This window comes from Gymnoscopelus braueri, assembly GCF_963280865.1.
Source record: "Gymnoscopelus braueri genome assembly, chromosome: 24".
NCBI classification, from domain to species: Eukaryota; Metazoa; Chordata; class Actinopteri; order Myctophiformes; family Myctophidae; genus Gymnoscopelus; species Gymnoscopelus braueri.
This window is the reverse complement of record NC_137626.1, coordinates 2,448,087-2,470,943: the sequence shown is the minus strand read 5'-3', so window position 1 is coordinate 2,470,943 and position 22,857 is coordinate 2,448,087. Positions and strand designations below refer to the sequence as shown.

Sequence of the window (22,857 nt, the reverse complement as noted above, 5' to 3'; positions counted from 1 at the left end):
GTATGTTCTGTAATAAATCATAAACCACTCAGTCATTTAAAACAATACAACTGCAACCACAGAATCACACTATGACACACTATGGATGTAGAGCATCCATGGCGTACGTTGTTGATGATAACAAGCATTAAAACATGAATGTCTTCACTGTGTCTTGACTGTGTTTGACTCCACTATGTTTTATCCACAACACCCTGGATGTAGAAAATACATTATAGATAACAGTATAGCATTTCTATTGTTCTATGTTTAAAATCCTCTATTAAACTGTTCTTTCCCATTCATGACAGCAGTGGATATAATAACTTAAATCAATACGGATCGTAGTCACCCAATCTTGGACTGTATAATTGTCATTATATAGTAATATATAGACATTGATTCAGGGAATTAAATAGATTGGATATGTGCACACTCATCACAAGATCACTTCTAACAACTGTGTCTGGACTTATGGGTCAAAATCTATATAATGTATTGTCTTTGTTTTCAGTGATGGACAGATAGAAACACCAGGTAACAACAGATGTTACTGAAGGTCATTCCATTGGTGAGTCATGCATGACGTCTCAGAGCTGTTTGACAGATTTACACATTTACTTCATTAAGTGAACAAAACAGCCTCACCTCCCCAGGACTGAAACAAACCATTTCACACAACATTCTTTATTTTAACAACAATCCATGTTTCAACTGTAACCTTAAAATAAATGTCCAACATCTTTTTCTAATTGAGTTTTTGTTATATGATGTGGGTAATGTGCACCATCTAGTGGACTCATTGTACAACTACACCACCTGATGTGTGATTTCTCTGCTGTAGTTTTAAACTGATTCATCATCTCAGAAGTGGACTGACTGACCACTAGGTGAAGAACATGTTAATACAGACTGGATGTAGTAAATAAAGCACTTATTCCCAGTAGGTTATAGAGTTTAAATTATTCCAAGTTGTTAAGGTTCTTTGTTAAATTGTTAAACCGTTCTGTCCTTCATGACAGCAGTGGATATATTAACTTCAATCAATCAAGATCATCTGCATTCACCTACAGTCACTGTATATGTGTGATAGTGTTTTATTATAGTTCATTCACCTAGAGTCACTGTATATGTGTAATAGTGTTTTATTATAGTTCATTCACCTACAGTCACTGTATATGTAATAGGGTTTTATTATAGTTCATTCACCTACAGTCACTGTATGTGTGATAGTGTTTTATTATAGTTCATTCACCTACAGTCTCTGTATGTGTGATAGTGTTTTATTATAGTTCATTCCCCTACAGTCACTGTATATGTGATAGTGTTTTATTATAGTTCATTCACCTACAGTCTCTGTATGTGTGATAGTGTTTTATTATAGTTCATTCACCTACAGTCTCTGTATATGTGTGATAGTGTTTTATTATAGTTCATTCACCTACAGTCTCTGTATATGTGTGATAGTGTTTTATTATAGTTCATTCACCTACAGTCACTGTATATGTGATAGTGTTTTATTATAGTTGTACTAAATGCAGTTCTAAAGTTTAACTTTAGAACTGCCTCATGTAACACTTGTGATAATACAGTATGTGACCTGTAGAGAAGATTATGACACATTATCCAGATATGTATCCATTTCCTTTACATGTCTGCATATTGCTGTGGAAAATATAATAACAAAGACTGGTTGGAGTCATCTGGAGGAAGAGATACAATTTTTTTACAGGTCTTTGATGGAGATGTATTGATGTAAACTCTATTATTGTAAATAATTACAATAATAGAGGGCAGAGAGAACCATATATGGCCTCAAAGAGACAAGGATACCAGGGGCCTGTTTCACGAAACCTAGATAGCAGATTAACCCGGGATTTATCAACTATCCTGGATCAATTTATCTTGGTTTAGCAATGAATTGGTTTCATGAAAGCAGAGTTATGTAACCAGATTAACTTAGACAGTTATCCTGGATTGTTTTATCCATGACTCGGTTTCATGAAAGCAATGCTACATTAGTTACCATGGAGATTTAGCTGGTCCAGAGCAGGCTAACAGCCAGGTTTAACTAATCCTATTGACTTTACTGTTCATTAAGCAGTCAATCTGATCACAAATCAATGTTTTTTTCCACACTTCTTATGTGTTTCTGTTAACCTATTTGTATTAATTCAATTCAATTCAATCTTTATTTCAGACTCAGGGTCCATACAGCAAAACAGGATGACAATCACACAGTAAAAGCAATAAAATAATAAAAAGAAAAGAAAAAAAACACATAAAAAACAGTCCAACTACAGCTGTTCAAAGTCAGTAGAGGCTGTTACGCCAATGTCTCCATATCGTGGAAGAGAACCGAGTAGAACTCTTGACAGGGTTAATTAAAATCTTAACATGATTGTCAGACTTTTCAAGACGACATATGAATTTGTACATTAAATTTCTTAACAGGGCTTGACAGTATTAGTCTGCATTAAAACACCATATAGGCACGCATTGCCATTAAAGGACTACTTAAGCCCTATATACTTCATTATACATCTAACTAAAATATATAGGCTGCACAACCTCATGTGAGTTTGTAGATCGGCTATTTTCGCTAATAAAAAACATTTTGAAGAATTAAAAAAATGCTATTTAACATTGTGACATTATTCATGTTTTACACTAATTATTTGTGAAGTCGGACTATGATAGACCATAGTTTACCGCTTATGGGTGATTTATTACCCTAGGTGTAACATGTAAGCTTGTAGATCGGCTATTTTTGGTGAATGTACCCCCAGAATAGGTTTGCTAGGGTTCAAGTGGTTAAGGAGAATCAAATAGGCCCACATCCTATTTATTTTGTATTTCTTGTAAAAATGAATACTTTACTAATGTTACTGTTACTGGTTGTTATATAACATATTAGTATTATTATGCTTACAGTATTGTTAAGAGCAGTGGTTTAATGTAGCCTATATTTTGGGTGTACATAAACATTCAGTTTATTCATTCCATTGCAAAGTATTCTCTGTTATATTACAGCAGCAGGATTTATTTTAGAAGCTTGCTTACTCCTATTAAAGCGCTTCTTCTCCATTTCTGGACCAATAAATCTGTGCTCGACCTCATGTTCTTTTAAAGAAATATGTGAACGCGCATTCATCCTGGCTTGACCATCCTGGCTCTACAAAGTCACTCCTTCTCAGCCTGGCTTGGCGTTAGTGGAACAGAATAAACCAGGCTGTACTGAGCAGACTTTGTCAAACCTGGATTTGTCTTACATCCAGGATGATTTAATTCTGCTTTCGTGAAACGGGCCCCAGGTCATCAATGAACCTTAATTAATTAATTAATTAATTAAGGTTTAATTAATTAAGTTAATGCCTACAACATCTTGTGTTGAGTGGCTGGAGAGAGTGACGTCACACTCGTCACACGCCGTTTCTGCTGCGGTTCACACGGACTGGAGAGAAATAGGCTAAAAACAGAAAACTGACAAGTTTATTGTGAAGTTTTTTTGTAAATTGAAAAAGAGCTAAAGAAGGACAAAAAGAAGAGAAAATGTCCAGGAGCGGGAGAGGACGATCTAATATTCCTGCTCCGAATGAAGGTTCGGATGACATGGAGGAGATCCGAAAATCTCTTGACTTCATGTCAGAGGAGCTGGCCAATGTGTCCAAAAAAGTAGGTACACTGATGGGGCTCGTGGATGAGGTTAAACAGCTAAAGAACATGATGATGGAAAAGGACCAAAAAATCGATGGACTCGAAAGAAGAATCGATGACCTGGAACAATATTCAAGAATGGAAGACCTCATCATAAGTGGCTTGGAAACAAAGCATCGAACCTATGCAAGAACAGCATCTCTCGTCGCAGGAGTGAATGAAGGTGAGGACATTCCAAAAGAAGAGCAATTATCGCTGGAAAGCCAAATTGTTCAATTCTTTGAAGGAAGACAAATGAAGATCCAGAGAGACAGTATCTCGGCCTGTCATACACTTCCTCGGAAAGATAGCACAGTCAAACCTGCTATAGTTGTCCGTTTTGTGAATCGCAAACACAAGAATGATCTACTGCGACAGGGAAAGAAACTGAAGGGGACCAATGTCTACATAAACGACCATCTCACCAAGAAAAACGCCGATATTGCCCGAGAGGCCCGCTACCTAAAGAAGCAGAGCAAGATTCAAGAAACTTTTGACCTCACTGAACATAAATTATATGGGATTGAAAACGATGTGGACCCTGATAGCCATTTGTATAATAATCTAGATATCAACTGCGAGTACTACACCGATGAGCAATTTATAAGTAATATTAAAATGGAAGGCGCGTTATCAATTATACATTTTAATGGCAGAAGCCTCTACAGTAGCTTTAGTAAAATCAAAGCATACCTTAATAAATTTAATAAATTCAGCGTGATTGCAATATCAGAGACCTGGCTTAATAGTAAGAAAGGATATGAGATGGACCTGGAAGGATATGAGCTGTTTACATCTAACAGGACTAATAAAACAGGAGGAGGAGTTGCTATTTATGTAGATACATCTCTGCAATGCAATATTGTTAAATGTAAGACACAAAGTATAGATAATATGTTAGAATGCCTAACAATTGAAATTAAAGCTGAGAAGGCGAAAAATATAATAATTAGTTGTGTTTATAGGTGTCCAGGTACTTGTCTGGACACATTTAATAGCAAACTAGTGGCCATGCTTGGTAATTGTAATAATAATAAGATTCAAGTAGCTTGTGGAGATTTTAATATTGATCTTTTAAAAGCACAAGGAAATAAAAAAATGTCAGATTTCATTAATAATATGTATAGCAATAGTCTCTTTCCTTTGATCATAAAGCCCAGTAGGATTACAATAGACACAGCTACTCTGATAGATAATATATTCACAAATTACATTGACACCAAAATAATAAGTGGACTACTCATAAATGATATAACTGACCATCTTCCTGTTTTTGCAATCCTTCAACACTGTCTCAAGAGCCAGAGGCAATTCAGCGATGACAACTGCATAATGTATAGACTTAAAACACCGAAGGCCGTTGCAGCCCTCAAAGTGGACCTTAGCAAACAGAACTGGGAGGAGGTCTATGCAGACGCAAATCCAAATAAAGCATATGATGCCTTTTTAAACACATTAATTACACTTTATGATAAAAACTGTCCAGTCAGAAAACAGACTAATAAACACAAGGATGTGAGCAAACCATGGATCACCAGGGGACTAGAAAATGCATGTAAAAAGAAGAATTTATTATATAAAACTTTTTTTAAAAACAGAACAAAGGATACAGAAATTAGATATAAAACATATAAAAATAAACTAATAAATATTATAAGATCTAATAAGAAAGAGTATTATCATAAATTATTGGATCAGCATAGAACCAACATACAAGGGACATGGAGGGTATTAAACAGCATAATAAGAAAGAGTACATCAAAAGCAGAATATCCAAACTACTATGTAAACAATAATAATATAACTATAAATAATCCAAGGGAAATAGTAAATGAATTTAATCAGTATTTCGCAAATGTTGGTAAGAATCTTGCAAACGAGATAGTGGAACCAAGAGACAGGGATGGGTTGGAGGGTATTGTTCCCCGGAATCTTAATTCTATTTTTATTAGAGGGGTTGAGGTAACAGAAATACTTGAAATAGTAAAACAATTTAAGGAAAAAAAATCAGCCGACTCAAACGAGATAGATATGTCACTAGTTAAAAATATAATAGAAAATATAGCAAAACCATTAACATATATTTGTAACCAATCATTTTTAACAGGTATTTTCCCAACTAAAATGAAGACTGCAAAAGTAATTCCGATTTTCAAAAGTGGTAATAGACATCAATTCTCCAACTACAGACCCATATCTCTGCTTTCACAATTTTCAAAAATAATAGAAAAACTATTTGTCAAAAGATTGGATCAATTCATTGAAAAAAACAACCTTCTTAGCAACCACCAATATGGTTTTAGATCAAACAGGTCCACCTCGATGGCTGTGACGGAAATGGTGGAAGAAATTACAACAGCAATAGAAGACGGAAAATATACTGTAGGGGTGTTTATTGATCTTAAAAAAGCATTTGACACATTAGACCACAGCTTGTTATTAGATAAAATGGAGAGATATGGTGTTAGAGGGATAGCCCACTCATGGTTAAAGAGTTACCTTGCTGATCGTAATCAATATGTTCAGTTAAATAATATAAAATCTGAGTTAGCAAGGGTAACATACGGGGTCCCGCAGGGTTCTGTACTTGGCCCAAAGTTGTTTATTTTATACATAAATGATATCTGTAAAGTGTCTACCCTATTGAAATATGTTATTTTTGCAGATGATACTAATCTGTATTGTTCTGGGGAGAACTTGGAGCAGCTCCTGAATGCGGTAGAGGTAGAGTTGAAAACACTAAAGAAGTGGTTCGATATAAATAAATTATCCCTGAATATAAATAAAACTAAATTTATGATATTTGGCACAAGGAAAATAAATTGTAAACTAAAATTAAAAATGAATGAGGTCGAGATAGAAAGAGTATATGAAAATAAATTCTTGGGTGTAATAATTGATAGCAGATTAAACTGGAAATCTCATATAGATAATGTAAAAATAAAAATGTCTAAAATTATTGCAATATTATATAAAACCAAACATATTTTGAATCAGAAGACACTGTATATACTATATTGTTCTTTAATAGTTCCATATATTACTTATTGTGTGGAAATATGGGGGAACACATATAAAACTAACACAAACCCAATATTTATATTACAGAAGAGAGCTATAAGATTAATAAATAGAACTGATTACTATGAACCAACTAATAAACTTTTTATCAAATTAAATACCCTAAAATTCGAAGATCTAGTTCACTTAAAAACGGTGCTAATAGCATACAAGGCGCACAATAATCAGCTCCCGATCTGCATTCAGGGGCTGTTTGAAGCTAAAGAAACCAGGTATTGGTTAAGGGGAGCAAATATGCTAAAGGTAACGAAGGCCAGAACAAATATAAAAAAACAATGTGTCTCAGCAAAAGCAATTCAAATATGGAATAAATGTGAAAATGATTTAAAAATATGTAGCTCTATTGGCAAATTTAAGAAAATGTATAAAATTAAAATGATAATGAAATATAATAATATAATATGATAGGATAATGATATACGCTGTAATAGTAAATATAGTGATGTGGAATTGTTGATTAAGCAATTATTTGAAGAATAGTATTATCAATGATTGATATGTGATTGATTTTCTGTTTTGTATAGCTTGGAAATATTATATATATATATATTTATGTATATATATATTTTGATTTATATAGCAAAGGAATATTTTCTTTTTCAATGTTTGAGTATAATAAAAAAAAAATGATTTTCTGTTTTAATATATTATTCAATGCAAGAAGGGTAGGCGCTATAAGCTATTAGCTTCAGCCTACGCCTTTTCGGTCAAGCAGTTTTGTTCTGCTTTGTTTTTGTTTGTAATTGTTTTTTTCGTTAATTGTATGAAATGCCATATGGGTGTATGGTTGTATTGACCGAAATAAACTTTAACTAACTAACTAACTAACCTAGCATTTGTCTAAATAACATACTATCCTAATCACATTCTGTACATGTGTGGTAAAGAAAATAATAATAATCTAAACAAAACAATAGAACAAGTGACCAAGATATGTCTGCAAAGTAACCGTGGTCAATCACTAGCATCCATCGAAAGAAAAGATGTCAAGAAGGAGTAATAGGGAGAGTGAACTGCAACGGGAGCAAGGATGGAGAGGTTCTGCCCTGGCCTCCATGCCTTCGGCCTTGCAGAGCCAAAAATAGCCGGTTTATTGAATCAGAATCAGAATCAGTTTTATTGTCACATCACAGGTTTACAAGGTAAAGAAGTGGGTGAAATTCGTTTTTGTACATCGTTCCCATCGCAACGTTAATTTCCATAGAAAGAAGAGGGGGGGGGGGGGAGAAGAAGAGGGGTGGGAAGGAGATCAAAACAAGAGAGCAACAGAAGGCCAGACAAGTTATCTACATATTTACAAAGTACCTGAGATAATAAAAAACGAAGGTGCCTGAGCATAGCAGCAATGTATGTATACTGTGCATGTTATACTTATACTGTGCATGATATACATATGGACGTTAAGGTGCTTAGAGAAAAAAAAAGCACAATAAAAAAAACAAAAAGGTCAGTGCGTTATACATGGGATTAAGGTGCAAAAGGTCAGTGCGTGTCCACCTAGGGTGGACTGACCCTAGTATAATCCGCAAGTAGCTCCATGAGGGAGTGCAGCAAAAAAGTCATTTGTACCTGGTGTAGTCCACAGGTGTGTCCGAGGGGGAGCTAAGTCCAAGTCATTGTCCCTGGTATAATCCACAGGTGTGTTCAGGAAGAGCCAGAAAGGTATTGTGTAAAAAATAATGATTTTTTTCCAATTACCCGAATTACCCTCAGTTAAAAATCGCTATAACGATAGAAAGCTATAAATGATTATTTTTTTCATTATTATCATTACAAACTAATAAATGAACCCTTGAGGTAAAAAAAACCAAAGTTGTCCTTTAAGCCGACTTGAGTTCAAATTGACCTTATCCTGCGATTTCATTGGCCACTGTCTCCCCTTGGGGACTCCACACACTAACACCTTCTCCCCCGCTCATCAGAAACCATTTTCTTTTAGATATCAATTAGCACTTCAATCCCATTCAGACCTCACAGGTAGGCTATGTTTCATTTAGCTTAGGCCTACAGGCAGAATAATGTAATCTAATATAGGCTATAACTGGGAACGTGTGTCTGAGAGGAAAATATTCCCAGAAACCTGGCCAGTGGCTATACCCACGCCATTAAATACCAGCAGTTCAGTCGCTTTTACGCTGTAAAAAATAATTCGCTGGTAGCGACAGAGTAAATGTTTCCTTACATAGATTAACATTTCAAAGTTACATTTATACCTGCTGTCTGCAGCCAGCATCTGTCTCAATGTACATTATATCTATCTCATTGAAGAGCTGTGAGAATGAGCCATTTAGCGGCTGGAAATCAGTACAGAGCCAGGTACTAGGTTGCAACCAGACGGTGTATTTATTCACCAGAAAATACATACAGGAACATGGACATCACAGTTGCTCTTCACACTCAACAGACCTCTCCTCAACTGTGGCAAGTGACAGCCTTTTATGCTCAGCTGAGCTAATGAGCCAGCTTGGACCATACCACTATAAGGGGAGCATAACATAAATAAACATACAATACATAAATAAACACACCATAAATACTTAAATACCCTTAACCCCCACAAATTACACTGTGCAAATACTAAAGTGATAGTAACAGAGGTCCTCTCTGTTACAAGAGCATAAACACTAAACAGCTGATCTACACATTCAAAATGTGTTTGTCAAGGCCTTCTCCGCAACTTTTGGACTTTGACAATGTTCCTCAACTTGGACATTTATTTCCCTGGTTTAGGTTTTAGTTTAGTTTTCCTGATTTACTTTTACTTCTGTAACTGTGTTTTGTATGTTCAACCTCTGTGTGTAGGTCTGAGTTCTGTTAATTCCACAAGTGTTTGTTGAGCATCTTATTTTGTAGTTATGTTTGTTTTTACCTGTTACCGGTGTTGTCTCATCCCACTGATTATTGGTTCTTGTTCACCTGTGTTCTGTTAGTCTCGTCCAAGCCTGTGTTGATTGTACTTTGAGTTCACCTGTTTTTATATTATAGTGCTGTTTCTACTTAAACTCTCCTGTGTAATTAGTTCCATGTCTACCTGCTCGTCCTGCATTTGGGTCCTACTTCACACTCATATCCTGGCAGTGTTGTGAGCTTATAGATCAGCTCTTTTCCATGCATTGTGACATCGTCATAATATGACGATTGACAAAGTATAAATCAGGCTTAAGACACATTAAACAGTCACTTATTGTGTGTGTGTGTGTGTGTGTGTGTGTGTGTGTGTGTGTGTGTGTGTGTGTGTGTGTGTGTGTGTGTGTGTGTGTGTGTGTGTGTGTGTGTGTGTGTGTGTGCTCTTCCTCCCAAACAGAGGTTGTCAACAGGTGCTGACCTCCTGATTGGCTGGATGTTTCGTCTATAGTCACCTCCAGACCCGCCCACAGTACTGTCTCCACCTATCACATGTGTCATGTGCTTTGTGCTCATGAATATGTAAGCAGGTATGTGATGTCTCACAGCTACACTGTTAATGTCACACTGGCTTAAAGAGTCTTCTAATGTAGGCTACATTAAATCATACACTTATTCATACATCATACAATCATACATTCGCTCCATTATGGAGCCAATGGAGAGGGAGAGACTCAATCTTCTTGTATGACATCACTTCATTGTGTTCATGAATACATTGATTCCTGATGACTTTGAACTCATCAACATTCACACCTTTGTATTTGTCTGAAGCAGACAGGGGTCATCAATGTGTCCGTGGTAAGACTCGTCCATGTCTTTTTTTAAAACATAAAAATAATGAAACATTTATTTTGATTCATTATATTGTTCTTATTTTGTTCAGGTTATGTGTGATGAAAGCACTGACTGTACTGATAAGAGTCAATTAGTCTCATGTTTTCTTCAGAACAGAGAGGCCACAGATTGAATTAATGCAGACATATTCACAAACCGGCATGGTGATGACCCCTGAAGAGATGTTTAGTCTCTCTTCTTATTCTATTGCTTTTTATTCTACTTTAACAGTTTATTTTGGGAGTTCTAGTAAAGTATTAAATGAAATAAACCATTAATCAGTGAATTACTTAAACCCTCCTCTCATCTTATCATATCATCTCCATCCATCTGCATTCTGAGAGGATTTGAGTTCCTGCATCGTGTGTGTGTGTGTGTGTGTGTGTGTGTGTGTGTGTGTGTGTGTGTGTGTGTGTGTGTGTTAGAACAATGTACTGCAGCTGTCAATACGATCTCTATGAGAGGCATCGTAAAATACCGTAATTTCACTGGTTAACTACTGAGGCTGTAGCATTTTTCTTTTGTAATATACTCCATCAGTGTGTCAAAAGTTCTATTATCTGAAATCTAAAGTTCAAGTGGTCGCAATATACATCACAGATGTATATTGTATACCTGTATACCTTGAGGTTTTCAATACCCAGATCTCATGTATAATTTTTATAGGCTATTTATTTTGGACAATTATCTAAACAACTTCTTGCAATACTATTTGTATATTAATACTAACCTGGAGAATTCACTAAGTAGTTGAAAATGTCGGGATATGTCACTCCTCCATTTAGTTGGGTTATTTCCCCAACTTACATTCAGGCAAGTTAATACAACAACGGTTTAAAAATGTTCATGTAACGTCGGAGCTCTGCGGTAGGTAGAACATTTATATAATCCTATGACATGTTCAAAATATAGACATGATCAAAGTCAGTCAGGATTGGGATGAGAATTCTCCTCTTCAAGGTCGGCGCTCGGCGCTCGTAAAGTGATTTAACTGAAATGCGACTACTTGTCAGTCTGCCGTCTACCCTCTGCTGTGTTAACATGATGGATAACCCATTTAAGTGACAAATTAAATGTGAAACACAAACTATTGAGAAAACAATATAAGATATGCTGATAAAGACACTCTATACATTTGGAAACATATTTGTATTCAACTCTAATACTCTATATCGTCTCCAGTTCATGTAGGATCATTTTAAAAGTAGGCTAACTCTCATATTAATCTCATAGAGAATGCATTGACAGCTGCAGTACATCGTTCTAACGGACTTTGCGTGGGTGCACTGTCTCAATTGTGGGCGTGACATTTGTAGTTCCTGTGTGTCTCTATACCTCATTGGCCTCTCAGGGTCATCACGGCCGCCATATTTTGTGGGGAAAGCCACGCCTCCTAATGATGTATGTCTATTAAAGCAGGAGGTCTCTCCAGTATTAAAATCATCCTAACTCGCAGAATTCTCAACCAATTTTCATGTGGTTTGATTTGTTATAAATGTCAGACATGTAATATGATACAGGATAAGTGGTTAAATACAAAATGTGGGTTTTCATACCAGAACAATCTTAATCAAAATAACAGTAATGGTTATAAAACAAAAGAGTTTAGTCTCAGGGACTTATTTTCTATACAACTCAGACATAATTTGCAATTTCTTGCAGTTATAGCAGCTTCCTTACATACTGTAGTATGGAGGTGGGGTTGACGTGCAGCCCAGTGGCCAATAAGGCGTTTACCTACTTATGTCTATGGTGCATTCCCACATAGACATAAAAAGGTAGGCGCCACATTGGATTCTAGGGCTGTATGTCCGCCATATTGGGCGCCATATTGCTATCAGTGCCATTAGAATATGGAACAGAGACTGTCAATGTTTTTTGGTCCAAAAATGTAACAATAATTACCACAATTAAATAAATAAAATTGACAATGATATAAACAAAAATACATAATATAATTCTGGTATTTATTATTACATTTGTGGTCCAAAAAAACTCCATAGATGGCTGTTTTCTGACCTGAATAGAATAACATTATGAGGGTGTTGGATTTAAACAGAAAAGGCTATTTCTGTGATGTGGTATATCTGCATATTTCATGTTATTGTCTATTTCAGTGACTAGAGATATAAATGTTTTGTGACTATTACTGTTCAGAGAAAGTGTTTTGGTATGAAAATATGCATTTTAAATGTAACCAAAATGATGGATCCATAACTCCATGTCTTGCATTTGTTACAAACTTAACTAATTGATTAGCTGAACATTCAGTGAGTTATGATTTTAATAGTAGAGAGACTGCCTGCTTCAATAGACATACATGCATTAGAAGGCTCGGCTCCTCCTTCCCAACATGGCGGCCATGGTGACACATCGCTCCAATGAACTGTAGCGGCCAATGAGGTATCTACGTTTTTATAAATGTGCATTCCCATATCGGATCCAATGAGCTGTAACATCACAACATGGCCACACACTACATCTCCCAGAATGCCTCACCACTCTCATATCACAGGTGTAGATGCTTAAGAGAACACATGACTAGAAGGAGCTTGACAAACCCAACATTCAGGAAAGGACATTGATGAACAAGAGCAGCTCAAATGTATGTAGAGCACACTCCTTTAAAGTTAAAAAACGAAAACAAGTATTTTTTTTTATAAAACATTTTTGGAAGTGTGTTCTAATTATTATTATTGTTAATTATTCTATTATAGCTAGACAACATCATTATCCATTGCCTTCATTATAGGACATTTAATGAGTGAATTTTTACTTTTTTATTATAGAAAACGAGATATATTGAAAGATGAAACGCTGGCCCTAACCCAACATAATATTTTAAAAAGTGTTTACATGGATATGAATGCATTACAAGTCAGCTATGAGGTGGGAGAAAAAAATTCATGAAAAAAAAAAAGTTTTGAGTATTTTGGGCTGATTTAAATCCCAGGTCAAATTTGACCCGCTAACACCACAAGTGGATGCAGTTTTCTAACACAATTCAAGGGTTAACCAGTTAAACCCTATACTTAGTTGACTGCAGTCCCCCATGGATCTACGACCAAATCTCTTTGCTGAAAATAGCTGATCTACAAGCTCATAACACATTCCAATGTGACTCGTTGTGAGATTGTAGATTGTGTTTTTTGCAGAATGTTGGTCTTTTATAACATGACCAGAATAGGGACTGGGGTTCATGTGGTTAAAATGTCTTTATGTGTTGAACACCAGTTGCTCCATGTGGGTTTGGGAGTCAGACTCATTAGTGTGAAGTCCTGAAATAGTTCAGTCGTATCTAAATAATCTAATTGTCTTTTAATACAGGGACGGGTCCCTAACGATTTCAAAAAAGCAAGGGTGACCCCTCTGTACAAAAAAGGAAACAAATTAGACCCTGGCAACTACCGCCCTATTTCTATTCTTAGCTCCATCTCGAAAGTCATGGAAAAAATTGTCTATGAACAGGTCGATAAGTATCTTGCTGAGAAAAATCTAATCTACAAATTCCAATCAGGTTTCAGAACAAACCACTCCACTGACACATGCCTTCTCTATTTGAACAACTCTATCAAACAAGATGTCGACAAGGGCAAATATTGCGGCATGGTCATGCTGGACCTCCAGAAGGCCTTTGACACCGTTAATCACCCAATCATGATCAATAAGCTCAAAGCAATAGGTTTTGATGATACGTCAGTGAACTGGATGAGATCCTACCTGGAAGGGAGGGAGCAAATGGTGGAAGTAAACGGCACCCAGTCCCCCCCCCCTCCCTGTGACTTGTGGTGTTCCTCAAGGAAGTATACTAGGACCTTTACTGTTCCTGATATATGTGAATGATATGTCTTTAGCCTGCGACTGCAAACTGTTCCTGTTCGCAGATGACTCGGCCCTGCTAGTCTCGGACAGGGACAGGCTGCAGGTTGAGAAAACTCTCAGCTCTGAACTCAACAAGATCTGCATCTGGCTCTCTGACAACAAACTTTCATTACACCTGGGTAAAACGGAATCCATCCTCTTTGGGTCCAGTCCTAACCTTAGCAAGGCAGAGAGTTTCACGATCAAAGTGGGTGATGATGTCATCAAAAGAAAGGCTGAAATTACCTTTTAAGGTACATTTTTTTATAAATTGTAAGCATTGTATGCATGGTAGTAAGCTGCAGAACAGATAACAACGGACGCGTTTCGGCGTTAAGCCTTCATCAGCGTTGTGTGCTGTGGGCACAGGAAGTGTCCAATTTATAGGGTCCGGGTAAGACAACTCCCCCTCTCCATGTAGAGATCATCAACTTCCAACCAATTTGTACACAAAAAGCGCAGTCATAATCCAAATACATAAACACCACATCAATTAGTCATTATGGTCATCACACAAAAATACACATAAAGTCCTTGCAGTCTTCAAATACAAATACAATTAATCTGAGTCTCTTCCAATAAAGGGGTCCAGGTAAAGGCAAAATAATGCACAAACAGCTGAGTCCTCACAAAAGGGGGTTAAGGTACTCATGTATACATTTAGCAAACAGAAAAAAGAGAAAAGAGAAAGAAAGCAGTGCTTAAAGTCAATATGGTAGTACTGCATGTGTCTATCCCTTATCCAGTCCTTTTGTTATAAGAAGAAAAATAGTACTTCCACTAAGTCAAGGCAACCTTTTAAGAGAGGGGTGGATTTAAATTGAGTTTTCATTGAGAAGAGAGGCTCGACTTGCCCTTTTAATAGTAAAACACTAAAAAGGCCTAATATTATGTTTTCTAGTTGGGGTATGTGTCTTAACCTGTCTTCCTATCAAAGAGTGAGCCTGAATGGAGCTACTTTTGCACGTTATTTTGTTCTTTGAAGCTTGCATTGGTTGTTTCTATATACATTTTTTTGTCGTAATACTATTTAGTGAGGGTATGCGGTTACCATAACTCAGAGATTTGACGCCTCTGCCCTGCACAGTCAAATAGAAATCACAAACCCTTAAAAACAGAAATAGTCTATGTAAGTTTAATTACACAGTCAGTGGGGCAAACGCAGCCCCCACCAATATTATTTACGATTCTGTGCCTATCGGTACATAACTCGGACGGCGCTTAGTCGACTAGCAGACCATCGGCCGGTCGTCGCGGGCACTCGCGCCTGGAGGCGCTCGGGCGCGACTCCTTGGCCTCAAGGTCTGCTGAGTCGGCGCGCCTCCGTCATGGTCCAAAACTATACTTTATTTTAAGTAGAAATCTCAAAACCTTAATAAAAGAAATAGTCTATGTAAGTTTAATTAATTGCAAAACATGACACCCCTTATTCAAAATAGATGGCGAATGCATCTTCTCTTCATGGGGCCTACACAGGTAATACCACAAACTACCTGCGAGACCTCTTTGAATTGAATCTCATAGTCAGCAGTCAGTCAGTCAGTCAGTCAGTCAGTCACCAGTCAGTCAGGCTCAAAACTCCTGTTTGTGGGCATTGTTGGACTAAATGTGTGAACTACTATAAGACTCAGGCTTCAGTTTCAGCACTAGAGTTTATTCTCTTATTTATCCAAAGCACAAATTACACCATTGCTGATGGTCAGTCTTTCCCACACAACAGTTCAAATGCAACATTGAAGCTACCAGAAAGCCTATCTTGGGTGAGCGTCACACATCCTAACATCTGGATTTGATTGGCCAACAAATGTTGCATAAAATGTCTCAAACAGACATAGTGCTATGATGGGCGCTACTCGATTTTGCCCTCGGGAGGTTATTGAAATGATTGTATACAGGGCTGGTTTAGTAGCATTATGGAGGTTATTTAAATGATTGTATATAGGGGCTGGTTTAGTAGCATTATGCTGGGGTGGTTATTGACATGATTGTATATAGGGCTGGTTTTGTAGCATTATGCTGGGGAGGTTATTTAAATGATGGTATATAGGGCTGGTTTAGTAGCATTATGCTGGGGAGGTTATTGAAATGATTGTATATAGGGCTGGTTTTGTAGCATTATGCTGGGGAGGTTATTTAAATGATGGTATATAGGGCTGGTTTAGTAGCATTATGCTGGGGAGGTTATTGAAATGATTGTATATAGGGCTGGTTTTGTAGCATTATGCTGGGGAGGTTATTTAAATGATGGTATATAGGGCTGGTTTAGTAGCATTATGCTGGGGAGGTTATTTAAATGATTGTATATAGGGCTGGTTTAGTAGCATTATGCTGGGGTGGTTATTGAAATGATTGTATATAGGGCTGGTTTTGTAGCATTATGCTGGGGAGGTTATTTAAATGATGGTATATAGGGCTGGTTTAGTAGCATTATGCTGGGGAGGTTATTGAAATGATTGTATATAGGGCTGGTTTAGTAGCATTATGGAGGTTATTGAATTGATTGTATATAGGGCTGGTTTAGTAGCATTATGCTGGGGAGGTTATTGAAATGATTTTAAAGGGCTGGTTTAGTAGCATTATGGAGGTTATTTAAACCATTGTATATAGATCTCGTGTGAGCTTGTAGATCGGCTATTTTGGTTTGATTATTATTTCCAAAACGGTCTCAAACTAATTTAGATTTTATAGGACTTCTGAGAGTATTTTGGATATGTATTACTTTCACTCCACTACATTTCAAAAACAAATGTAGTTTTGACTTCACTACATTTCTAGGGAGGAAAAAAGTGCATTATGAATTAACCACTTAAGCCCTGTTTCAAATAATAAAAAGTTTTACTAATTAATAGCAGCATATTTTATTGTCTCCTTTTTTAATATGAATAAGAACTTTAATGTCAACTTAACTGTTCCAGCCTGGGAGGCTGGGTGGATGGTGCGTGCTAAAAGTTTGCTAAAAAACAGACATTGGTGGTTATGTAGGAATGTAGGTACCAAAGGCACTCAAGTCTAATTGTGATGGACACAAAAGAATAGCTACAACATGTGGCAAGTAATTAGCCTATGTGTTATTTAGTCCGTACTTGTCCTTTAAGTGAGTGTCACCTAGTCTTGCCTGGTCTTGTTTTGATTCAGTACACAGTACAGTGGTGAGATGAATCACACTGTGACACACTATGTAGATTAGAACATCCATGACTGTTGCATTTGCAGCGAATACATCCATGTTCATAACACACGTTAAAACATGAATGTATTCACCGTGTCTTGACTGTTTGACTCCACTATGTTTTATCCACAACACACTGGATGTAGAAAATACAGCACATATTAACAATACAGAGTTTCTATTGTTTTAAGTGTTTAAAATCCTCTATTAAACTGTTGTTTGCTATTCATGACAGCAGTGGATATATGAACTTAAATCAATACGGATCGTCTGGAGTCACCTACTCTTATACTTGGACTGTATAATTGTCATTATATAATAATGACATAGATTCAGGGAATTAAATAGATTGGATATGTGCACACTCATCACTAGATCACTTCTAACAACTGTGTGAGACTTATGGCTCAAAATCTATATTATTTATTTTCTTTGTTTTCAGAAACACCAGGTAACAACAGATGTTACTGAAGGTCATTCCATTGGTGAGTCATGCATGACGTCTCAGAGCTGTTTGACAGATACACATTTACTTCATTAAGTGAAAAAAACAGCCTCACCTCCTCAGGACTGAAACACACCATTTCACACAACCTTCTTTATATTAACAACACTCCATATTTCCACTGTACCTACAAATAAATGTCCAACACAGTTTTGTCTTTTTCTAATTGAGTCTTTGTTAGTTGATGTGGTTAATGTGCACCATCTAGTGGACTCATTGTAAAACTAGTTTTTAAGAAGATTTTGGCATATGCCAATGTTATCTTATTAGACTGATACATTCTTGGTTTACCTATGATCCTAGATTACTATTTCTATGCATTTGATGTATGACCTCGTGTTTACCTTGCTTACTGTAAATCGCTCTGGATTAAGAATATCTGCTAAATGCCTAAATTGTAACATTGTTAACAAACATTATAATAACAACCATTAATTAACAGTTAATATGATACTTATAAGTCCTTATTTATATAGTTTGATTGATTGATTGAATATTTTATTAGGCAAATAATGTAAAACAGCAAAGTTAGATTTAAAATACTTTGTCTAAAAGGTCCGTTCCAATGAGGTCCTTGGTATTCAATTCATAGTCAATATATATTATTAACCTTAAAATAGGCTATATAATCGTTTATAATATCATTGTTAATACACTTATTGTTACATTATTAGACCCTAATAAGCATTAATTAACCGCTAACAAGGCACTTATAACATGCTTATGTATCGTATCATTTTGTTAATAAGGCTATATAAGTGTTTAAAATAGCATTGTTAAAACATTTATTGTTATATTATAAGACCATAATAAACATTAATTCATAGTTAATAAGGAGCTCATAAGTCCTTACAAGATGAGTATTGACCTTATGTGTTAAGAAGGCTATATAATTCTTAATATTATCATTGCAAACATGTTTATTGTTAGATTATAAGACATTTATAAGCGGTTATAAGACACGTGTTAACAGTTGACTGTTTCACTTTCAAACCCGTTGGGGGTCATTTTAACGTCTACTCTGGCAGTGGTGGAAAGTAACTAAGTACATTTACTTAAGTACTGTATTCAAGTACAGTTTTGAGGTATTTGTACTTTACTTGAGTATTTCCAATTTCCAATACTTTTACTTCTACTCCACTACATTTTGAATCCAAATATTGTGCTTTTACTCCACTATAATTATTTGAAACTTTAGTTACTAGTTCCTTTGAAGATTTTGATTATTATTACAAAACATACATTAACCACTTCAGCCCTAAATACATTTCGTCCATTTGAAAATTGCAGATCTACAAGCTCAAAATATAATGAGTACTTTTACTTTTGGTACATTTTGATGCCAATACTTTTACTCAAGTATATTTTGAATTCCGGACTTTTACTTGTGACAAAGTATTTTTATATTGCAGTATTGATACTTTTACTTAAGTAAATATATTGAGTACTTTTTCCACCACTTTACTCTGGCTTGTGTGTGCATCCCAGGCTGTTTGATTATAATATTTAGATATTTGACATGTATTTTATCAGACATATAGGGTGCTTTCGAAAATACAGCACTGAGCGGTATGGAGTTACATTTGTGTCTTTATTAACCAAACAAAAGAAAAACATTTGAGAGAGAAAAAATATAAAAAGAGCAAAGAATAGTTTTGAATGAAAACGAATTAAAACATCAAGCAAAAAAATGTAATTTGTAAGCAAAGGAAATTATATAAACAGAACAAAAAAATATTTTTAATTAAAACAAATTAAAAACGCAATTAAAAAAATATATTTGTAAGCAAAAAAATATAAGATTTGAAAGAAAATAATAAATAATTGAGAACAAAACTTTTAAAATTCAAGAGTAAAAAAATAAGGAAAAACTGTTTAAACTACATGAAACGAAATACTTAGTAAAATGTTAGGGTAATAAAATGTGTTGTGCTAAATAAAATGTTTTTAATGTTTTTTTTCCTCATTTGCGAATGAAAGTTTTTTTCTGATTGCAAAATGCCTTCTCTCTCAAAACCTATGTCTTTGGTCTCGATTTTTTTTTTCTCTCTCTTGGATTTTTTTGGGTGAGGGGTTAAAGTTCAGAAGGCGGGTCCTACGCTGATAGATGTAAGACACCTCTCCATTGGTCACTTGGAGTCTGAGTGACAGCTCCCCCTTCCTTATGTAGTTTGTTGAATGGAGGTGTGTTATGGCCAGCATGGTTTTTTGATTGATTGAATTATTAGCAGTTTGCAAAAAAACTAAAAAACATGAAAGTATAATGCAAGGTCAGCTAAGAGTATTTAAAACCCAAGAAAGATGACTTGTTTCCATTGGGGTCCTTTGTACTCAATTCATAGAGACATTTAATGACAGACAGATATACACTACTATGCAAAACATCATAAAAACAAAAACAAAAAAAATATGTACAGTAAACAGTTTGAGTAAACAGATTGATGGAATACTTTATTAACAGTAGGATACAGAGGTGCAATTGTACAATGATTGTTATAAGGATAACACAAAAAGGCTTGTTTCCATTGTGGTCCTCTGGGACTGAGGTCAGAGCTCCATCCCAGCTCTGGGCGCTACACTATTCGTTACAATATTGAGCATTTTAGGCTATTAGCAATTCAGATGATTCCCTAATGTTAGGTTTCTGTTCTACTTACAGTTTGTGATCTGTATTCAAAATTGTTGTATTGTTATTGTTATTGTTATAGTAGGCCAGTGGTTCCCAAACTTGGGATCGGGACCCTCAGAGGGGGTCCCCAGATTAGCTTAATGGGCAACATTGTTTTCTCTCTCAACAGTAAACAAACCAACCTATACAGTATAAGTGTATACAGGATAACACATTTCTAAAGTCACAATTTAATGACTTTTAAGACCTTTTTAAGGCATTGTGCGCTTGTAGTTCGGCTATTTTCACAATATTTATCTGTGGAACCGAGTCAAACTAAATCTAATGCCTACAATTTCAAGTGCTTGGCAGGGTGGGTGGTCCCCAGTTCAAGTATGATTATTTTGGGGGGTCCCCAGTTCAAATATGATTATTTTAGGGATTCACAGCCTGAAACATTTGGGAACCCTTGAAGTTATAAAATAAAGCTACATTATTTCATGTTATATTCGTTATTCTAATTAAGGCAAGGCTGAAATGACTGGCCCCTGAAGTGACTGGCCTACTGGCCTTCCAGATAGACTGCTTTAGAAACGTTAAGTCTGATAGTGTGCTTACTTTATAATCCATCATCCAAGGCTTGAGGGTTCGAATCCACTGCGGGTCACTTTTTTATGATAGGTTAGTTAGTGTCAGGTTAAGGTAAGGTATAGTTTTCTGTGAGGCTATGGAATTACACTGGCAGCATCACAAGAGCAGAGGTGAGGGACCCACACACCCATCTGATCAAGAGACTACTGACTCACTCACTGAAAATCATACCCTAGCCTAGAAAACCTGGTGGTAGACTTGGGTTGGATTTAATTTGCCCCATTGAATTAAAAAGGTAATAGTACAGATTATTTAGGACTGTAGCTTTAAATGCCACATGCATATTTTCAACCTGCCAACAATACCTTAAATCCTAACAAATGCAGTTCTAACTTAGTATGCAGAAGCACTTTTTGTTTTTGCATTCTCGTCCAGCATTTCAGTATACACAAACAAGGCCTAAGTTGAGCAGAAATCTATTTATCCAACATTGACTTTCCTATAATTAGCATAAACTGCATTCGAAGGTCAAATTAACAGATATAGCAATTCACAAACATTTTCAGTGAATTGTTTATTAAAAGACATTTTAACCAAAATGTGGGCTATATCGTATGCCATCGTATGCTAACCCTAACATCGACAATTAACACCGATTTACAAATGGTCTGAGTTTTTATTATTATATTTCCCCAAATCCATCTGTGTGAATGTGGTAGAAGCTGTTGTAGAACTTGTTACTTGGGTTCACATAAACGTTAAACACTGTGACACACTTGCCATTTGTAGAGCAGTTGTAGAGCAGATTTGAAAGAAGAAAAACATTTTAAACAGTTACACTGCCAGTGCCCTTAAAAGGTGCAATCATTTCAAAACGTTAGGGAGGGTAAGTGATTTTCTTTTGTTAAAATAAGTGTTAAATAGCTCTACATTCTGACAGTACTCATTGCTATAGAGTGTTCAGTAACATCTCTCCGGCTCTCTAACAGAAAATGCATGCTCAGGTTGGGATGCCAATTTTATCCAATCAGGATAGAGACCTCAGTCAAGATACAGAAGTGAAATTGGAAGTGATGACACAAATAAATGAGCAGACAAAATTGGACCTGAAACACTTTTAAAATGGGTTAGGGTAAGAGGTTCATAATCTGCCAAGTTTTCCTTTAAGTTTGTATCCTTAACACGAGTAAAAATTGACAATGGACTGGAGTAAGATAGTGACAATGTACAGTTATTTACAAGTTACACTCTGTCAAAGCTTGCACCGTTAATGTCCGAAAGCAAGTTGGTCTTAAAAGACTCGTAATCTTCAAGGTGGGCTGTTGTAAATGTTACAAGCACTAACAATGGGATAACAAACAGTGTGGCCTGGCCTGTGGACTAGATAGTTGTGGTCAACTATTTTGAATTTCTTTCTCTCCGACACCAGCAAATGCCTGTGTCCCTGCCCAGTCAGCCACTGCATCACCATGGGCACAGAGGGTCTCTCTCCCTCAGCCGCATCTTCTGGTTGTACATCTTAGAAAGGACAAAAGATCAACATCTGAAGTAACAAGTTTCAAAGATTAAAAAAATATACCAATAAACGTAAAGAGAGCAATTATGTTAAATCACAAGAATCACCAA

The 22,857-nt window shown here is 36.0% G+C and overlaps 1 protein-coding gene across 1 annotated transcript in view; it reads left to right on the top strand.

The window, feature by feature from the left end:
- LOC308080965 (uncharacterized protein) overlaps positions 1–22,857 on the top strand; it is a 168,420-nt gene that overhangs the window by 93,085 nt on the left and 52,478 nt on the right. Inside the window, exons 14-16 of the mRNA XM_080423105.1 lie at positions 494–550; positions 10,061–10,190; positions 17,970–18,012. The gene's annotated coding sequence lies outside the window, so the exon portion shown is untranslated. The remainder of the gene's footprint in view (positions 1–493; positions 551–10,060; positions 10,191–17,969; positions 18,013–22,857) is intronic.